The 22,098-nt window shown below is 35.7% G+C and overlaps 1 pseudogene; it reads right to left on the bottom strand.

The window, feature by feature from the left end:
* The window catches only part of LOC101406699 (mitochondrial inner membrane m-AAA protease component paraplegin pseudogene), a 144,227-nt pseudogene that overhangs the window by 106,248 nt on the left and 15,881 nt on the right, over nt 1-22,098 (bottom strand).

Here is a 22,098-nt window from a genome sequence, read left to right as displayed (position 1 = left end):
TTGAAAATAAAACTGGAAAAGAGTAGAAGAAAATATAAGATAATGTCTTTATAACCTCCATACTGTGAAGAATTTTTTGAGTTAGGTAAAAATGTAGAAATCTTAAAGGAAAAGAATGATACATTTGAACATGCAAAATCAAATAATTCTGTCTGATTGATTAAACAATGCAAAAAAAATAAACTACTGTTTGAGATACTTGTCACATAAAAAACATAACTAATGATCAATATATTCTAAAATCATATAAATTAAGCAATATAGTGTAGCCTCACAAATCAATAAAAAAGCAATTAAAGGTATGAAGATATTAACTTTCATGAGGTTGTGAAGAAAATTGAACACTCACTCACAACTGGTAGTGATGGAAAGTCTTTCATTAGTTTCCTGTCCTATAAATACCTAAAACACATTTCTCTCTATTTCTATGTATACATAAACATATGTGTATATCCAAGAGAAACTTTAGCACATGATCACCAGAATTCAGTTTAAATTATATTTGGTTTAGCATTATTGTATTAGCAAAAACATGGAATCAACCAAGACGTGAAACGGTAGGGGAATGGTGGTATATTTACATGGTAAAATATTATATAGCACTTAAATGAACTGGATTCATATACATTAACATAAATAGCATTAACATGCATTCATGTATATGCATCATACTGATTGAAAAAATCAATAATATTAAGCACTGTATGATAATATTTGTATAAATTTAAAGCTGTGTAATGCTTACAAGTACTTATGTGTATAGTGTGTAGACATATATACATGTATAAAACATACACATAAAATTCATAATGATTGCCTCTAGTGAGGGAAGTAGAGAAGAAAAAGGACAAAATAAGGAACTTTGATTTTTTCTGTAAATTTTTTATTTTAACAAGCATCTAAACAATTATAAAAAATTATTAAAATTTGCTGATTTTGCATGCAGTATTCATAAAAGTTTACTCTTATTTACACTCTTTATCACTGTTGCTTTTACTAATAAATATTAAAACAATTTAAACATTTAAATATATTTTAAGTTATATAAACTTCAAAAAGTATCATAACATTTTCTATAACACAAGGAAAAGTCTTATGTTTATAATATAAAATATAAAAAGAATACAGTCAAATGCACAAATATATTACCCATACACAATTATGGACTAACTTGAGAAGAGTTCCAGTGCCTAAACGTTTATTGTGTGCTTTATCTTATTTAATTTTCACTACAGCTCTCTGAGTTAAAAATCTCCTACTTTTTGGACACCCATTTTACAGATGAAAAAACTGAGGAATAAAATTAATGAGTAGCTGAACCTGTGTTCAAACTGCTCTGTCTGAGTCTGAGCTCATGCTCTTAATTTCTGTATAATATTATCTATAAAGCAAACAAGAATTACAAAATAAGTATGCTTAGGAAAATATCTGAAAAGTAATATATCAAAATGTTAAAGGTAATTGTTTCCAGATTGGAGGCCCATGGATGACTATTTTTCTTCCCATATTCTTGAAACATTCTATATTGAATGGATGTTCTGTATTTTTTAATTATGAAATATTAACTTTATGCAGTTATAAAAGTGATATTGCTGAACATCAGACACTTCATTTATAGCACTTATGATCTGGAGCCAAATGAGATTAATTAGAAAGTATCTATTTTAAGGATGGGGAAAAGCTTAGAGGAAACTGTGATTTTGGAATAATCGTTATTATGACATTAAAAGAAGTTAATTAATAGAGAATTCTGAAGGTAATTATTTGATACCAAGACATACCATTAATGCATATATTTATAAAATAGCTAAATTTTACTTTCCTATCTAATTTCCTAACACAGTCAAATGTCTGGAAGAGTGTTAGGCAAGTATGGTCCATACACAGGCTCTCCAAATTTCAATTACTTTTTTTATCACTGGCAATGCTCTGTTCTTTATCTTGAAATTTTCTAGAACTTTTCTTTACTCTGTTGACATAAAACATTATCTTAATGAACTTCAAAAAATTTGTGACTAACTGCTACAATTGAAATATTTTCATGTTTAAATATTAATTTATATGATTTAGATCAATCTGCAGAGTGAATGAGTCTGCAAACTATTACTTTAAGAAAGGAAGTACTAATGTCAGGGGATTGATTTTAATTGATTCATTCTATGTTTTGTCTCCCTTACCAAATAAAACCCTCTCGTATCCATAAAAATCACTTTAATAAAGTCTATTGATGAGGTAGGTGGCTTCATAATCTTACTTATTGAAATTAAATAATCCTATTCTCCTTCTTCTTTGAACATGATAGGTAGCTGGTTATCACTCTCATGGTTTATTCGCATGAAAAAATGCTTTTGTTGTTTCAGTAATCTTGCAGTAAGTTGATTTTTACAGTGACTATATAGGAGGAGAAAGCATTTACTACAATATTTTAAAATGTATTAAAATGAAGACTAATTCTTAAATGAACATTTATTATGTTCATTTCATAATAAATGAAGAGCCTGGGCCAATTAGACTTTTTTTTTTTTTTTTTTTTTTTGTGAGGAGATCAGCCCTGTGCTAACATCCGCCAATCCTCCTCTTTTTTTTTTTGCTGAGGAAGACGGCCCTGGGCTAACATCTGTGCCCAGCTTCCTCCACTTTATATGGGACGCCGCCACAGCATGGCTTGCCAAGCAGTGTGTCGGTGCGTGCCCGGGATCCGAACCAGCGAACCCTGGGCCGCCGCAGCGGAGCATGCGCACTTAACCACTTGCGCCACCAGGCCGGCCCCCCAATTAGACTTTTTAAAGGATCAATATATTCTTCACTAAAAACAAAAAGCTTATACACCTGTCTCTTCACTGGCAAGAAAGCATTGGTATTTTTTTTTTTTTGTGAGGAAAATTGGCCCTGAGCTAACATCCATGCTAATCCTCCTCTTTTTGCTGAGAAAGACCAGCTCTGAGCTAACATCTATTGCCAATCCTCCTCCTTTTTTTTTTTTCCCCAAAGCCCCAGTAGACAGTTATATGTCATAGTTGCACATCCTTCTAGTTGCTGCATGTGGGACGCGGCCTCAGCATGGCTGGAGAAGCGGTGCGTCAATGTGTGCCTGGGATCCGAACCTGGGCCGCCAGTAGCGGAGCGCACGCACTTAACCACTAAGCCACAGGGCCGGCCCGAAAGCATTGGTATTTATAAAAAAGAAAAGAAAAGAATTTTGAAGTATTCAGAGGTTAGAAGATCCTCTGCAAGGAGTTAATTACAAGTGGCAAAAAAGATGATGAGTATTTTGGTGACGAGAGAGAGACCTCATTTACCTCAGAAATAAGCTTTGTGACTTCATGGGCAATAGCTGCATTTGAAGTTGACATAGTCCATTCAAGCATACACTTGGAAGGTCTTCCTTCTTTAAGGACAAAACTATCAGGTCAGGTGAATTTGTAAATGAACTTTTAAAAAAGTTCATTTTTTTTAGGAGGACACCCCAAAACTGTCCTCCTAATCAACCAACCTTCCTCCCTCCCTCCCTCCCTTCCTTCCTTCCTTCTTTCCTTCTGTTCTTCCTTTCCTTGCTCTCTTTCTTTTTTATTTCTACTTGAGTTTGAATATAGGAACACTTTCTTAAATCAAATCATTATATCATGACCCACAGTTCCAAATCATTTTACACACTGGATAACACTAGATGGAAAACCCGTCAATAGATAACTTCTTCAGTATGTGATGGTTGTTCTAGGCCCTGTGCTTTCTCATGTAAATGTTGGAATCAGTTTGTCAATCTACAAAACAGCTTGCTGATACATTGATTTGAATTATGTTGAATCTATTGATCTAATTGGAAAGAATTAACATCTTCAAAATATTGAGTTCTGTAATCCATGAACACAGAATATCTCATCTTCTATTTAGGTTTTCTTTGCTTTCTTTAATCAATGTTCTTTAGTTCATCACATACAAATCCTGTAAATATTGTTATATTTATACCTAAGTACTTGACTTTCTTTGGTGTTATTGTAGATATTATTTTTGTTTTTTAATTTCAAGTTCCAATTGTTTATTGCTGGTATATAGGAAAGTGGTTGACTTACAAGAGGATGATTTTTGTATTTTGGCCTTGTATCCTGTGACCTTTGCATACTTGCTTATTAGCTCCATATGATTTTAGTAGAATCTTTGGGGTTTTCTGTATAGACAATCCTGTCATGTTTGAATAAAGATGTTTATTTTTTCTTTTCCAGTCTCTCTATATATTTTTTTCATGTCTTATTGCATCTACTAGGACCTTTAGTACAATATTGAATAAGAACGGTGAAAAAGGACATCCTGCCCCTCTTCCTAATTTTAGCAGGACATTGTTCACTTTCTCGCCATTAAGTATGAGGTTTGATGTAGGTTTTTTGTATATTTTCCTCATTGGATTAAGGTAGTTCCTCTCTGTTACTTACTTGCTGAGAGTTCTTATCACGAATGAGTGTTTATTGAATACTTGTTCTGTATCTATTGGCATGATCATATGTTTTGTCCTATTCTGTCTATTAATATAATAAATTACATTGATTGCTTAATGAATGTTGAATAACCTCACTTTTCTGGAAAGACCTCACTTGGTCATAATATATTATCTTCTTTATATATTGCCAGCTTTGAGTCATTAATATTTTATTAAGGGTTTTCCATCCATATTCATGAGAAATACTGGTTTGATGTTTTCTTTTTTTGTAGTGTCTTTGTCTGGTTTTGTTATTAGAACAATACTGGCCTGACAAGATGAGTTGAGAAATGAGTTGAGAAACTTCTAATTTCTGGAAGAAATTGTGTGTAATTGATATTATTTCTGTCTGGAAATATTTGGTAGAATTCACCACTAAAACCATAGGGGTTTGGTTCTTTCTTTTTAAGAAGTTTATTAATTATTGATTCAATTTCTTTAATAGATATGGATCTATTTATAGAATCTATTTCTTCTTGCATGAGTTTGGTAGTTGGTGTAGTTCAAAGAATTGTTCAATTTCATGTAAGTTATCAAAATTATGGGTATAGACTTGGATGTATTATTCCTTTAATATCCTTTTAATATCCATTAAACTAGTAGTGATAAGCCCATTTCTGATATTGGTAATTTGTGTTTTTTCTCTTTTTTTCTTTGCTAGCTTGGTTAGTGGTTTATTCATTTTATTGATCTTTTTAGAGAATAAGCTTTTAATTTTGTTAGTTTTCTCTATTGTTTTAATGGTCTCTAATTAATTCTGCTCAAATTTTTATTAGTTCTTAAAAGGAAAAACATACTTTCTTTCTACTACACACAGAACACTTCTGACATCAAATATGTGGGCATTTTTCCCACACCAACCAATTCTCCAACTCTTCAGACACCAACTGGGTGTCCTACAATTCAACTCAATTCAATTCTACACTATCTACCTGGAGTTATCACCAGATCTCGTAGATTAAGAGCTCAGGCCTACAAAACTGCCTCCGACTTCAGATGCCAGTCTCAAGTGCAGGCCTCTGGTACTTATGACTGACTGGCTATAAATCAGGGTTCTCATTACCTCCTTTTCAGTTTTGATAATTTGCTAGAATGGCTCACAGAACTCAGGAAAATAGTTTACTTACTAGATTGCCAGTTCATTATAAAAGGATGCAACTCAGGAACATCCAGATGGAAGAGATGTAAAGGGCATGGTATGGGAGAAGGGGTGCAGAGCTTCCCTGCCCTCTTCAGCTGTGCCACCCTCCCAACACCTCCATTTGTTCATCAACCCAGAAGCTCTCTAAACTTCTTCAGGTTTTTTATGGAGGCTTCATTATGTCCCTTGGCGTGATTGATTAAATCATTGACCATTGGTGATTGAACTCAATCTCCAGCCTCTCTTTCCTCCCCAGAGGCTTGGAGTGAGACTTAAATTTCCAACCCTCTAAGCACACAGTTGATTCCCTTGACAACCAGCCTCCATCCAGAGGAGCGGTCCAAAAGTCACCTCATTAACGTAAACTGTGGTTGAAAGGGACATGTTATGAATAACAAAAGATGCTCTTTTCAGTTTTATTTCTCCTGAGCTATTTGGGAACTGGGAACAAAACTCAAAAATTATAACTGTCAATGCAAAATAACCAATAACAATTGTGTAGGTAAGAGAAATAAAGTGAGTTTTATTTGAGCCAGTGTGAGGATTATAACCTAGGAGGGCCTTAGAAAACATTCCAGAGAAGCGTAGTTTTCAGTATAGTCTTATATCTTTTTAGAATGTTAAACATACCCAGGATACATTTTCATCAAAGTTTTAAAGAGGTATGTAGTTGCAAATTAAAAGGTCAACATGACCCTGATGTCCAGGCATTGCCAATAGGATGTTACCAATAGGGCATAGGAGGGGAAGTATGTATTGTTATCTTAAGAGGGTGTGTTCTTTACTTTTAAAAGTCAAGCAGACATACAATATATATTTGATAGGCCATAAGTCAGTCTTTTTAGTTCAAGCCAAATCTGTTTTGAACCTGAATAGTTACCCTATATACCTCAATATATGAAAATCTCTAGTCATAACAAAATATGCTCCTATCACTTTTGCTCTTATCGTTTAGAGAATTACAATGACCAAGTCTGAAGACCAAAAACTATGACTTATTCATTTACTACTATACCTTTTCCTCTACTTACTTTTTTCACTGTATCCCACAAATTCAGATAAGCTGTGTTTTCATTTTCATTTACTTCAAAGAATTTTGAAATTTCTCTTGAGACCTCTTCTTTGATCCATTGATTATTTAGAATCATGCTGTTTATTTCCCAAATATTTTGGGAAAATTTTAACTATCTTTTTGCTCTTGATTTCTAGTTTAATTCTATGTAGTTTGAGAACGTACTTAACGTGGTTTATATTCTTATAAATGTTTAAGGAGTGTTCTGTGACCTAGAATGCAGCCTGTCTTGGTGAGTGACCCATTCGAGTTCAAAAAGAAGGTGTATTTTCCCGTTCTTAAATGGAGTACTCTATAAATACCAATTAGATCAAATTAATAGTGCATTTTATGTCATCTGTATTCCTCCTAATTTTCTACCTGCTTTATCAGTAAACTACTGATAGAGAGGTGTTGATGTCTCCAATTATTTTGGTAGATTTTTCTATTTCTATTATCAGTTTCATCAATTTTTTTTCTTTTTTTTTTCTTTTTTGTGAGGAAGATTAGCCCTGAGCTAACATCTGTTGCCAATCCTCCTCTTTTTGATGAGGAAGACTGGCCCTGGGCTAACATCAATGTCCGTCTTCCTCTACTTTGTATGGGACGCTGCCACAGCATGGCTTGACAAGTGGCACATCTGTCTGTACCCAGGATCCGAACCTGCGAACCCTGGACCACTGAAGCAGACTGTGTGAACTTAACCACTCTGTCACCAGGCTTGCCCCAGTTTCATCAATTTTTATCTCATGTATTTTGATGCTCTTTTAGGTGCATGCACATTTGAATTTTTATTTTTATATTTTGGTGAGGAAGCTAGACCTTGAGCTAACATCTGTTGCCAATCTTCCCCTTTTTGCTGAGGAAGATTAACCCTGAGCTAAGATCTGTGCCTGTCTTCCTTTATTTTGTATGTGGGATGCAGCCACAGCACAACTTGATGAGGGATGCATAGGACCATGCCCAAGATTTGAACCTGTGAACCCTAGGCTGCCAAAGCGGAGCGCAAGAACTTAACCACTATACCACTCGGCCGGCCCCTGAATTTTTATTTTTATTGGAAATTTGAACCATGGATTATTATGTAACAATGCCCCTCTTTGTTTTTGATAGTCTTCTTTGTTATGAAATCTGCTATATCTTAAACGAATGTAGCTACTTTAGCTTTGTTTTTCATTAGCGTTAGCATGGTATATATCTTTCTGCATTCTCTTACTTTTAATCTAGCTGAAGCTTTATATTTAAACTGAGTTACTTGTAGAAAGCATATACTTGTTCTTGTTTTTTTTACCCACTCTGATAATCTGTCTTATTTTGTGTATTTAGGACATTTACATTTAAAATGATTATTGATATAGTTGGATTATAATCTACCGAGTTCTTAGCTGCATTCGTTGTGTTTCTTTTTCTTTCCCTCTTTTTCTACCTTATCTGTCCTTAATAGCCATTTTATATAATTATGTTTTTCTCTCTTCTCTGAGATCATTAATTATACTTTTTTAAAAAAAAGTTGGTAGTTTCCCTAAAGTTACTATATACATTTTAAAACTAATCTTAGTTATTTTAACTCCTCTGTCTGGTAATTCTGAAATCTGTAGTCTGGTTTTTATGACGACTTTATCTCCTCAGACTGTTTTTTTCTTGCCTTTTTTCGTGCTTTGTAAGTTTTTGTTAAAATCCATACATGTTGTATAGGACAATAGAAAGTGTAGTGAATGGGCTTTAATGTGATGTCTGTTAATCTGGGTAGAGGTTTCACTGTTTAATGCTTATTGGAGTTTGTTGTTGGGGTTATAGGTACCGGGCTTCTAATGCTTCAATTTTTATCTCTTCTCTTGACCTTGGGGATTCCATATGTACTCCTCTAAAAGTTTGTTGCTTTCTCCTTTTTCAGATGTAATCCGCTGTTATTAGACCAGGCCTTGCTGGTTTGGTGATAAAATATTGGGTAGGAAGAGCATTCCATATTCTTCTGATTAACTTCCAATCTTTCAGTGGCCCTGTGTCTTGGTTCTGTCACCTTCACAAATATTTCTCTACTGGTATAGCTTTTTTCTCCTGTGCCATACTTCCTTCCCAAGTGACAACATTTCGACCTATTTTCTTGAAATCCTGACCTCTGTTACTGTTTTTCCCCCTTAGATGAGATAGAATGCTAGGAGCAGCATTGTGTGCGGAGGAGTTCCTTTTTCCCAGCTAGGATAAGATTCCCAAATTGCTCTCTGGCAAAGCCTTTTTCCCTGGAGAATGCACCTATGTTTTGGAGAAAACACTGGGCATGTTTCACAATGGTTCCTCTTCTCTCCATGACACAGACAAGAGAGGATCTTTCTTGCATCCTCACCATAGAATGTCATGGCTTCCTAGAGAGAGCCCATGAAACTGGAGGTTCAGCTAAGAACTCAGGAGTTTCTCACTCATGCTAGTCCACATACGCTCCAGCATTAATCAAAATTACCATTTGAGTGGTCCTGCCAGTCTATGGGATCCAGCAACTTCTGCTCTAGATAAGCAGAGCTCAATTGCAATATCGCTCTGGAATTGCCTGTCTCTCCAGATTTCAGAGGGGCTTTTTGCCCTGTGACCTCTCTTCTATGATGATTACAAGAAAAGTAATTGATTTTTAGTTTGCACTGCTTTTCTTGTTTTAAGGACAGGAATGATGACTTCCAAATTTATTATATGCCATTTCTGAAACCAGAAGTCGCAATAGTGTTTTAGTACCACTTATATCTCATATTGGACATGCTAAGTACCTCAGATTCCTAAGCCTCTGTGAATTTCTCTCCCATAAAAGTTTGTATCTTGATTTCCCCCATTTAGTACTCAATTTTCACTCTTTGGTTTGCTAGTTTGGTTTCCACTCATCCACCTGCTTTGCATCTTTAAAAAATTGTTGATAATCCCTATTATCTCATATTTGTCTCTCATAGTACTTGTGAATTGATGCTTTTTTTCTTTCCTTTTTTATCATTTAGTGACATTTCAGCAGTAGAAATTAGCCAACCTGTGTCTACTCTTCCATATTTTGTGAATTTGTCTCTTTTCCGTATTTCTTTCTTTGTTGAAAGTATATTTACTAAGCACATACTATATGTAGGTTTGGACATAAATGGTAACAAAATTAAGTTCCTGGCCTTATAGCACTTGTAGTCCTGTGAGGACAAATGGGTGATAAAATGTATAAATCTTATGTTGAGTAAAACAGACTTAATACTTGAACAATTTTTTTCTTATCCTTGTTTTAAATAGTCTGGATAGTCTACTTCTTTCCTTACCCCTGGATAAAGCCTTAATCAAGTTCCATAGATTTTCAGTCATACAGACATTCATTTCATAGGTTCATAGATTTCATAGACTTCAATCATATAGTCAACTTTGTTTCCACTGATGAGGGCAATATGTCTCTTCTAGACACTACCTTTCTAACTTCCATCAATCAAGAGATTCTATAAACTGAATAAAAGAGTATTATATCTTTTAAAAAAATTGAATTCAAAACCACGATGACCCTTTAGGGTCTGCCTCAGTTGCAGAAAGCTGCTCACCAAAAGTCATACCCTTCCTGGGGCAATCTGCATCTGACAACTGAGCAAGACTGGAGTATTAAGATCCAGCTATCTTGGCCAGGCGTAGGACAATTTTGACAAGAAACAATCACTCCAGAGCTCCCTGTGGGGTTGGTTGTTATGGACTGAATGCTTGTGTCTCTCCCAAATTCCTATGTTGAAATACTAACCCCCGGTATGATGGTATTAGGAAGTGGAGTCTTTGGTAGGTGAGGTGGAGCCCTTGTAAATAGAATTAGTGCCCTTATAAAAGAGACCCCAGAGAGCTCTCTCTCGCTGAATACCATGTGAGGATACAATGAGAAAACAGCATTCGCAACCTGGAAGAGGGATCTCACCAGAACCTGACCAGGCCGGCGCCCTGATCTTGGACTTCTAGAACTCCAGAACTGTGAGAAGTAAATTTCTCTTGTTTATAATCCCCCCAGTCTATGGTATTCTGCTACAGCGGCTCAAGCTGACTAAGACATTGGCCAAGGTTTTGTGGGGACTGAATCACAGCTTGACTTCTCTCTCTGTACAATCCTGCTTTACCCACGTCCTTTCAAAGGTGTTGTTCCCTAATAGACATCTTATACGCCAAACTTAGCATCTGCCAAGAAGCCAACTTGTGACAATAAGAAAAATCTGTTAAAACTGGGAAAATTTCTAAACATTTGTTTTCACAATGTTCTCTTCTTAGCACATTGATTTGGAGAAGCAGTTCCTTCCCTACTCATTGTTATAGCATCACCTTTACCTTGAAGGGACAAATTAAGTCTGGGGCTACTGACAAGATTATCTGTGCAATAGAAAAAGGATCAGTTCCGTCATCTTTTATTTCAGTTGTGTTTGCATAATAAGGATTTTCATCAAACCATGGTCTCTTAACTAGAATCTATTTAAGACACTTCAATTTTGTGTTAGTTTAACAGCTAAACTTTAGTTTAAATTAGAAAAAATTGTCCAATATTTGACTTAATTGGGCACACATATACTAAAAATATGCAATTGAGTGAGAGCACCATGCTTCACTTTTCCTTGTGGATTCCTACCCTCTATCCCCACACCCCTAGAATAGTAAAAGAAGAGTGCATCAGAAGTGTGACTTGGATTAGGGTAGGGCTTACCTGAAGTCATTAGTGTAAATATATGCCCTTGACTTCTTCCCTTTTCATTACAGCATAAAAGTTCTAGCATTCCTTCTTCCACCATATTTAAATATGTTGCATATCCCCTGGAATGTGTTTATCTCCGATTGGACACCACTAGCTAGATTAAAGGGTCATGAGGAGGGAAACTGTATCTTGTTCACTGCTATTTTCAGTTCTTTACATAGTACCTGACACAAAGTGTGTACATATACATACATATGTATATAGGTACGTGTGTGTGTGTATATATATATACATATGAATATATGTTTGAAAAATGAGGGAGGGACTTGTAAAAATATTTATAATTTCCAGGTCATAAAATGATCCATAAAACCTTTTAAAAAATGTATAATTAAGAGGCTGGTCTGGTGACATAGTGGTTAAGCTCACATGCTCTGCTTTGGTGTCCCGTGGATCACTGGTTCGGATCCTGGGTGTGGACCCATGCACTGCTCATCAAGCCATGCTGAGGTGGTGTCCTGTATAGAGCAACTAGAAGGATGTACAACTATGACATACAACTATCTACTGGGGCTTTGGGGAGAAAAAAAAGGAAAAAAGGAGGAAGATTGGCAACAGATGTTAACTCAGAGCCAATCTTCCTAAAAAAACATGTATAATCAATACGGAGGAAAAAGAGGAATTCTTATCAATTTTCCTGTGAACTCTTTCTTGAACTTTTTGGCTATAGGTAACTGCACCTCCCACCAGAGCCCCCTCCACCTGGCTCTCTATCCATGTTAGATAAGCCTTTTAGACTTGATGCCATCCATTCTTTATATGCTTAGCTCCACACTCTTCTGTGAACACATTGAAAGCCATGACTGTCTATTAACTTTCAAATCCAAATGCCTAGAAAAAAGCCTGTAATAGAACAACATTTCATAATAGTTTGTTGGATATAGTTTAATCTACTCTAACTTTTTTTCCCAAACAAGCTAAATTATTAGAGTGAGATTCTATAGGGGAAGAAGAAATATTCCTCTACCCTTCTAGGTTCTGGCAGGTCTAAGAATTAAATTGACATGAGACAGAACAACAGGAGAAAATCAAACAAATTTAATAACATATATACATGGGAGAAACCCAGGAAAACTGAGTAACTTGATAAAATGGACAAAGCCACCACCTTAAATACTATCTTCAGCTAAAGACAGAGGAGTATGTTGGGGGTAGTGGTTGGGACTTCAAAGAGAAGGAAGGCAAGTCACATGGAGATGGAAAAGCAAATGTTTGGTAAACAAATATTTATCATGCCTTGCAGAGACAATGGGACATGGAGAGGACTTGGATCAAATAGGCCTTGCTAGGTTCCTCCCTGTCCACCACACCTAGTTCATGTTATACTATAGTTATCTATGGTGATGGCTCCTTCCTGGAACAGGCCTTCTATCTTAAATTCTTTTAGGCAGTTAGGGGGAAGGTCAAAGTTTCTTCTTGAGTCTTTTGTTCTTAAAAATCATTAAGCCAAAGAGACACATTTTGGAGTAGCAAATTCTGTTCCCCTCCAATACAAAGGTATTAAAGATTTTGCCTAAAATGAAAAGTACAAAACCAAGCACATACAATGCTTGTAAAGTAGATGGATTTAACAGATGACTTTTGTCTCAGCAACCATCAACAAAAGCAAATCAAGAAAATTCAAAGGATCGTTCACAGTCTTTGCTGTATTTGTGTAATATTATGTTTTTCCTATACAACTGAATGATTTGTCACAATGAGAATCCATAGCAAGATTTTTTAAGCAGCATTACTTCTCTGAATTACCTCACACTCTTAGTATTATGCTTCCTTTTTCTTCATTATACTTTCAAATTCAAGCTAAGATCTAGAAAAGAAACTTAAATAAGTAGTAAATAAATTAAGAAAAGATTTTTTTTGAAAGATTCATAAGGAAGAAAAGCAGCCGGAAGCCCTGACTGTTTTGTATTCAGCTTACTGTACTAGCAAACCACCTGTTAATTTGCCTTTTCCTTGTCTTTCCTCTCTTCCTTTAAGATCAGTTATTTATTTAATCATACTCTATAGCATCTGTTATTGTTTATATATGTATACAGAACTTTGTTGTTTCTCTTTCTCTCTGTAATGGCCACTATCTTTAAGTGATCTAAATATAGATTTTTGAAAATAACCTCTATTCTCACCGGCTGGTAAGGTCCTTATGAATAATTTAGACCCTGGAACTACCTTAGATGTGGAGAGACTGTAACTTACTACGGACACTCTCATATTGCCCATGTGTAAATTGAAACACGTTGAATGTGGAAGCAATAATCATCATAATATGATTGTTATAAAAAATCATTACCTTTCATGCTGGAAATGTCATTCAAATGTCAGTTTGGAAAATATAGAAATCCAACATGAGCTCTAACTACATGCTGCTTAATTCACCTATTTCAGATGAAGTGACATTCTACTAACCAGCCATCATCCTGTCACTAAATATTTTCTTGATTGAGTAAAATGGCTGGAATATGCACAATTGATCAACTGAAGTATTTCAATTATTTCTTTTTTCTCCTCAGCTTGTAAGACCAGCTGTGAAAACTGCAACAAGAACAACAAGAGAAGTAAAATACCAGAAGAAATATGTGTTTTTCATGAGTTCTCCTATCTGGTTATGCAGAGTAGTAAGGTTTAGCTATTTTAGAACTTTGCTTATATGAAATTCAACTTTATAACTTTTCTTGCCCAGTAAATTGTAGGATCAAAAAGTCTCCAAAACTGTTAGGTGAACCAAATGTCAGGAAAAAATGAAGAATTCTTATTATTGAAACCCTTCTGTTAAATCTCTAGAAAACAATTGATTTTTGGAAGCAAGCTGAATCTAGTGACTTCATTGAATAAGGAAGCATGCAAAAAATTTCAGAGGTAAGAAAGTATTGCCCACTTCTTAATAAACGGTCCCCAAAATACTACATAAGGCTTCCAAAAGTTTTATCTTCATAGTCTTTCACACAGGAAATAAACATGTCTCTCAAAGAAGTCCAGGCCCACACAATATTTAACGAAGTAAATAAGACGCTATCGCATGCAATTTCAGCGGAGACACGTTAACGGCTCTGGAGTGGAGAGATAACAGGGTGCCATTAACAAGTATTGCCATAAGTTCTTATAGCTACAAGCAATTTACCTAAAGGAAACCACATGCTTTACAACCAGTCTGTCTCACAACTAGAATCTAAATCCCATGTGATCTCGCTACTCATATAAAAGAGTCCATATCATGAAACAGAAGGTTACAAAAGGAATGGTCATATTTTTTAAAACACTAGAATTTAGAGGATTGTGAAAAAAAGGCACAATCATTGGTGTAATATCAATGTCTGCATTTCTTTGGCACATTTCCCAAGATAAGGCTCCCACTTTGCTCCCTTACCTAAAGTCACTGAAAACTACTGTAGAAAAGTCATATAACTGTGAAGAAGGATGCCATTTTGAAGTCACAGCTGGATACTCAGTGACTCTTAGCAATCCTATTTTATGTCCCATCAGCAGCCAGATTCATCTTTCCTTACAGGAAGTGGATACTGAAGAATTTCATCACTTCTCTCAAAGTGTTTGTATCGTCTCTGTCCTTGGCCTCATCTTCAAATTCACAGATGTGATTAAGGCTAGCAAGCAAGATTTCTTTGAGTTTATTATACCTGTTGCCCTGTATCTCTATTGTAATCTCTATAGTCTCACAAATTTTATTCTTCCTCTTTCTCTAATCCAGTGGTTCTCAATCTTTATTGTGGGGCAAAGTCAATTGAAGGATTTTTTAAACACAGAATGTTGGTCTCCAAGCCCAGACTTTCTTACTCATTAAGTCTGGAATGAGGCTTGAAAGTTTTCATTTCTAACAATTTCCAAAGAGATTCTGATGCTGCTGGTTTGGGGAACACTTTGAGAATCACATGTCTAAGAAACAGTGGTGACCTTTGTCCTATCCAAGTTCAATTTCACTAACTGCTCTGCATTACAACCCATTTTATCTTATTTCATTCATTTCCTTTTATTTTTATTCAATCTATCCCTCACAATATAATCATATTTAAATACCTTCCATTTTGAAGACCTTCTGATGGCCCTGTGTTTATTGAGCTCTAGCCACATATTTTTAATATGACCACTTTTTTAACTGTGTTTTTCTTTTTTTTTCTTTTTGCGAGGAAGATTAGCCCTGAGCTAACATCCAATGGCAATCGTCCTCTTTTTGCCGAGGAAGATTGGTCCTGGGCTAACATCTGTGCCCATCTTCCTCCACGTTTTATGGGATGCCATCACAGAACGGCTTGACAAGCAGTGTGTCTGTGCACTCCCGGGATCCGAACCTGTGAACCCTCGAGCCGCAGAAGCAGAGCGCGTGCACTTAACTGCTATGCCACCGGGCCGGCCCTAATTGTGTGTTTTTTTTTTAACTGTCTACTTTATTATCTAACACTCGCATCTCAGTACTATGCTTTCTTACCTTCAATTCACGCTGTTCTTCTAAATCTCTTCTTTATAGATTCAACAATGATTTCCTAATTATCATATTCAAAAATTCATTACTCTTCAACTCTTCAACATTGGCCATTCTGACTACCCCCTGGTCTTGAAACTTTGCCATATCTTCTGTGCTACCTTTCATGGTTCTCCATATTTCTCTCTGCTTCTCCTTTCGGTCTCTTTCCTGATATTCACTTCTGTCTTACTCTGTTCGGGCTGCTGTAACAGAATACCATAGACTGTGTGGCTTCTAAATAGCATAAATTATTTCTTACAGTTCTGGAGGCTGAGAATTCCAAGAACAAGGTGTAGATGCCAGAAGATTCTGTGTCTGTTGAGAGCCTACTTCCTAGTTTATGGCCACTTCTCTCTCTGTCCTTACATGGTAGAAGGGGCAGCTCTCTGGGGTCTCTTTTATAAGGGCACTAATCCCATTCATGAGAGCTCCATCCTAATGACCTAATCACCTCCCAAAGGCCCCACCTCCTAATACCATCCCATTGGTGGATAGGATTTCTACATATGAGTTTTGGAGGGACACAAATATTCAGTTCATTGCAATTCCTTTGTGCCCTTTCTGCTAGCCTTCACCAGGATTCTTTTGTTGTTATTTTTGTCATCATTACACACACACTAGGTGGATTAACTCATCCACACCCACAGGTTTAGCAGGCATGTATAGTCTTGTGAATCTAAGATCTGCCTCCGTGGCCTACAGCCCTCTCCTGAGGCTCAGATCTGTACAACCAAATTCCTACTGGACATAACCACCCAGAGGTCCAACAGGAACCTCAAACTCCATGAGAAAAAAAGATAGTAATTTTATCTTTATATATTTATCATTTGGTATTTTAAAGTGTTTATTAAAAGCATCTCCATCTAATGAGTTTTGCAATAAGAAATTTAGAAGTTCTGCTCTCTCTTACATGGGATCAGTCAACAAACCCTCTCAAAGCTGCCTCAATTCTTGCAACAGTTTGGTCTCTACCTTCATTTTCCTCCAAATCACCCTGCTATTCTATTGCCAGAGCAAACTTTCTGAAATAAAACTCTATTTTTTTTTACTCTCCTGAATAAAATTTTTCCTAGGATCTCTCCCTTTAAATAGGATTCAAAAGGTCTGCCTACATGTCTAAACTTAATATTTATCTCTTTTCCACTTAGAATTTACATCTTCATCTACCAATTTAATTGAAATTCCCCAAAGATAGCGTGTAACTTTTTATTCTTCATGGTATCAGCGCCAATTGGAATTTTTTACATTCTTTTGTTAACTACATTGACATTTCTTTGTAAAAAGTTTCCTCCTCTCCTCAGATAATATACTTCAAATGTTCTTTAGAAAATGCCATTTGGTGATTTTTATAAGTTGGATTATTTGTCTGGATTTATTTCCTTACATCAAGAATTTTGACTGATATGTTTTATATACGTAGAGTCTACTAGAGTGCCTGGTGCATAATAATTGCTCGGTAGATGTTTATTGAAATGAGCTCAGATTAAATGAGATAGAGTATGGGACCATTTGAAATTGCAGAGACAACAAAGCTATAGCTGTAGGACCCAAAGGAAATAAATACAAATACTAACACAAATACAATACAAATGTTTGTAGCAGTTACATACAAATACTAACATAAAGATAATACAAATGCTCGTAGCAGTTTTAATCATAATAACTAGAAATTGGAAACAAATTTCAATCAACTTGTGAATCAATGAAAACAGGTGGCATATCCCTCTGTTGCAATTATTACTCAGCAATAGAGAGGAATGAACTACTGATAGACGTAACATGGATGAATCTCAAAAACAATTGATGGTGAACTAAAGAAGCTAGTAACAGAATAATATATATTCTATGATTTCATTTACATTAAATTCAAGAACAAAGGGGATGAGGAAACTTTTCAGGGTGATAGAAATGTTCTGACTCTTGACTGTGGTGGTTAATTACATGAGTGTATTCATCTGATAAACTCCATGAACTGTATACATAAAATGGATGCATTTTATTATATGTAAATTATAACCAGATTTTGTTTGTGGTTTAAACCTAGTTTTACATCAGATGTTTCAAGCTTGAATATCATTAAAGATAGAGCAAGAAGCATGCGTGCATGGAGATCCAGGTGAAAGGCAATATGAAATGTTAAGAACTGTGTTAAATTGGAGATTGCATGCTGCATCTAAAAACTTTCAAATTTAATATTATGAAATATTTCTCTAGCCAAAAAAAACATATCTCCTTGATAGAGCCAGTCTGTAGACATTGTTAGCAATTCCTGCATTAGATAAAGTAATAGCTTTTCCAAGATCAAGCCGGAAGAAAAATAATTAGACGAAGAATTAAGTTAATTTATCACAATGAAGACAAAAGGTAAATTTTATCCTTTTGCATTTCTTCCAGTAGAACAGTTCTGCTATAAATTGACCTGGTGAGATTAATGGTGAGTGCAAAAGTATAAACTATTCTCTGGAAAGATATTGCCAGCCCATGCGAGGTGAATTAATTATTCCAGTATATAGAGTAAAATTTAAGAGCTGTGTGTGTGTCTGTGTGTGTGTGTGTGTGAGAGAGAGAGAGAGAGAGAGAGAGAGATGGGGGGGCGGTAAATATACACTTTCACCCCAAGAACACGTACATATATAAATGGCCTTTTACAAAAATCATCAGCCTGCAAAAATTCAATTTAGCTGTGAAACTCTTGGTAAATAAGCTAAAAATTTGGTTCTTTTCTAAATTAACTACAGTTGAGGTAGTCTTCAGTGTCAATACTATCAAAGCATTTATAAAGAAGTCAGCATCAGGTTACTAAACCTGAGATTTCTGATAACAGAGGGAGGAATATTGGGTTAAATGGACATTTTGCCATGATGCTAATGTTATCAGTTCAGAGGTTCAGGACTGGGTTAAGAAGTTCAAATTTTCAAACTATAGTGATAATCAGGAGCAGTGAAGGAAACGTTTTGGAACAGAATCACACATAGAAGCAGAGCAAACCCCTAGAGACAGATCAGCATCTGTAAAGCAGATTCCCACAGAGGACCGATTTGTGGGCGTGCTCTGCTGGGAGTCTTCCTCCTGAGCAGATCCTCATTCGTGGATTAGTGAAGTCTTGCCTGTGCATCAGCATCACGTGTAGATCTTTTACAAATGTGAATATGTCATGGAACCACTTCAGAATTGCTAAATCTGAATTTCTAGGGTGAGATTCAGCCATCTTCATTTTTATTTTGAAAAATTCTCCATGTGATTCTGATGTCCCTACAAATTTGAGAAACTCTTCGTAAGTCCCTTTTCACGTAGTCTGCATGCTTCTGACACACGAGCTTTCCCACTCTATTTCTGCCATATCTTGACCTACGTGAGCATCTTAGCTACATCTTTAATCTGTATTCCCATGTTAAGTTTAAATAAAGCATTCCGGTAAATATGCTGTATTAAGTGGATTAATAGAAAGTAACACTCCCGGCATTTAGAGATCAGAGGCCTAACAATTGTACCTATCTATACACAATCAAGAGACCAGACATCAGTATTAACCTTCCATCTTTCTCCACCACTTCTGCAATTATTTTAGTTGAAGCCTCATTACCTCTCCACAAGACTATTGTTTTAGTTACCTATTTGGTACTCCTGTCTCCATTCTGTTACTTTTCTAGTCCATTCTACTCATTCTTGTCAAATTAATTTCCCTAAATAATAATTCTACTCCAGGCACAGTCTTTTTCAAAATCTTTACCTACTAACTAAAATACAAATGTTATTCAAAGACTCTAAGACCAAGTCGACATCTATATGTTCAGTTTAATAGCTCTCTATTCTTGTTCATATAATGTTCCCCAGCCAAGTGAGTTGTCTCCACAAGAGCCTTATAGTTTTCTGATTCCATGCTCTGAAAAAAATACTATTTTTCTTCTGGAATAATAACTTTTCCCCAACAAAGTAACTCTCTCTCCCCTCAAGGGAGCTAGTGACCCTTGTCTTACTACACTGTTCTTTTCTTATTTAAGCAGTTAGTCTTTTTGTGAAGGTAATTCCTCAAAACAAGAAGCTAATATTCTCTTCATGTCCCATCTCTCATTGACACCATACCAAGAACTAGAATCAAATTCCGGCATGACCCTGAAGTCAAACAGACTTGAAGAAAATTTAAGAAGAGAAGACATTCATACGAAAAAAGCCACTTTGTATTCACAAAAATGTAGGGATTTTGAGTATGTGTAAGCAAAACCAACCAACTAACAATAAGAAAACTCTCAAGGAATATTTAAAAATGGTCCAAATCTGGTAATATGATTTCATGTATGAGAGCATCTGCATTTGGAATGCTTATTTGAAAACTGATTATTATGCTCCCATTTTGTCTTGCTGCTTTATAAAAACCCGGACTAATCATTGACCCTATTTACAGTAAGTTGAGGGGTCAAACAGTATCTGATAAAATACAGAGGAAACAATCTAAATAACTAGGGAATTAAAGAATTGATATGTGTATACTGTATTCTCAGTCTTAAGGAACAGTTCTTTAAAGTACACTGAAGTCTCTTTTTTCAACATGTGTGTGATTCATACATTTGTGTTGAAAGCACCAACATATTGAATTGCTCCTTGCTGATTGATTGGTCTCTTGGCTGGGGATGCTCAGAACTTCAGTTTATACGGGCTTCCTGGATTCACGAGAATGGAAAAATACAGAGAGTACAGAAGGTAGCAGCAGGATTAACGTCAGTGGCAAATTCCCATCCCTGGAATAAGTCAGCTCTCCGTTTCTGCACCTCAGTTTAGTGATCAGGGATCTTAATCATCTAGCCATTTCACAGGATGCCACACTTTGTTAAAGAGATGACACTTACATTTTTTGGAGAGCAAAAAGTACTGGCTACTCTAAACACAGTGTTAACCCACATGTGTTCTAGATAACAAAAGATCAATTCTGTGAAAAGGGCAGATTCTACTATCTCTGTGAAGTTTTGGGACATGGGGTGCTGTGTTAGTGTAAAGACTATGACAAGTTCTTCTCTCCATAGCGAAGGACAAGTTGATTGACCTTGTTACTCCATTGATAAAATAGCTGAATAATATTTTGTATGCTCTTTTGAACCAACATGTATGCTTTATTGCCCAGGCAATGAAAGCAGAACAAATTACAGATTTCAGTGAAGACCAGAACACATTATGGCTATCAGAGGGTCCAGCATGCAGTACAGCTATCCATGGGGAACCTGGAGATTCAAAACTATTTAAAGAGTTTGGTGAAATCACAGGATTTTTGTGGATCCTGTGCCACACTCAAATAAAAGAATCACCAGAGCAACTAAAAAAAAATTTGAGGTGTTTCAGGAAATAACTATTCTCTTTTAGGAATATAGTTACTGTTTATCCTAAGCTTTGGGGGCTACTGAAGACATGGATACTTTCAGACATTTTATAAAGATAGACATGCCCTGAAGCAATTTAAACACGAAAAGCCTGGAAGACATTACTTGAGATCTTCTACTTACAAGCACACCAGCTCCTGCCACAAACTGCTTGTAAGCTCACACTACTCGTTTCACAGGATGCTCCCTATGAAGACTGAGTCAAGAGGAAGCTATCTAAACCCCTTCATAAATTCCTCTGCTCTATGACTGTAGCAGCTGAAAGTAGGCTGCTGTACCTCATAGAGATAGTCATGGATGTCTTAGGCAGAAAATGAAACAAACAGTAATATTACAGCATTCGAGGACTTGACGGGATATGAACAAAATAATTCATTTGGCCTCAATGTTTAGACTTCTCTTCCAAGTAACAGAAATTCAATTGTATTTTCTTCTGTATTTTCTTCTGGGTCCAATTTCATCTGTTTGCTTCTACTGTGTTAAATTGCTCATCCAGGGTGACCAGGTTCTTTTGAGAGAAAAGACTGAGCTATTGTAGAGATGAAGGTTTTTACTTTCCCTTATAAACTTATTTGTACCGTTTGACTTTCTAGCCGTGTATATTCATTTCCTTACGTCAATAGCAGTTATGTGAATGGTGATTTGTAAGCCATTTAAAATTTGTTCTTTATGATTCTCTGTACCAAAAACACCGAAATGTTATTACAAATAAGTGCAAGAGTAGTACTGTAGAAAGAATTTTGGAGGTAAAATGAAGGAGAGGTAAAGAGAATGTAGGAGTCATGGATGGTACATAAAATGAATCAAGAAAGACACACATATAAGCTTTAAAATGTGGAACTATTACTAAAAATAATAACATAATAAAA

Source organism: Ceratotherium simum, chromosome 18 (genome assembly GCF_057802395.1).
Source record: "Ceratotherium simum simum isolate JZ-2026a chromosome 18, ASM5780239v1, whole genome shotgun sequence".
Taxonomy (NCBI): Eukaryota; Metazoa; Chordata; class Mammalia; order Perissodactyla; family Rhinocerotidae; genus Ceratotherium; species Ceratotherium simum.
The sequence above is the reverse complement of the archived record's forward strand: the minus strand, read 5'-3'. Positions and strand labels throughout refer to the sequence as shown.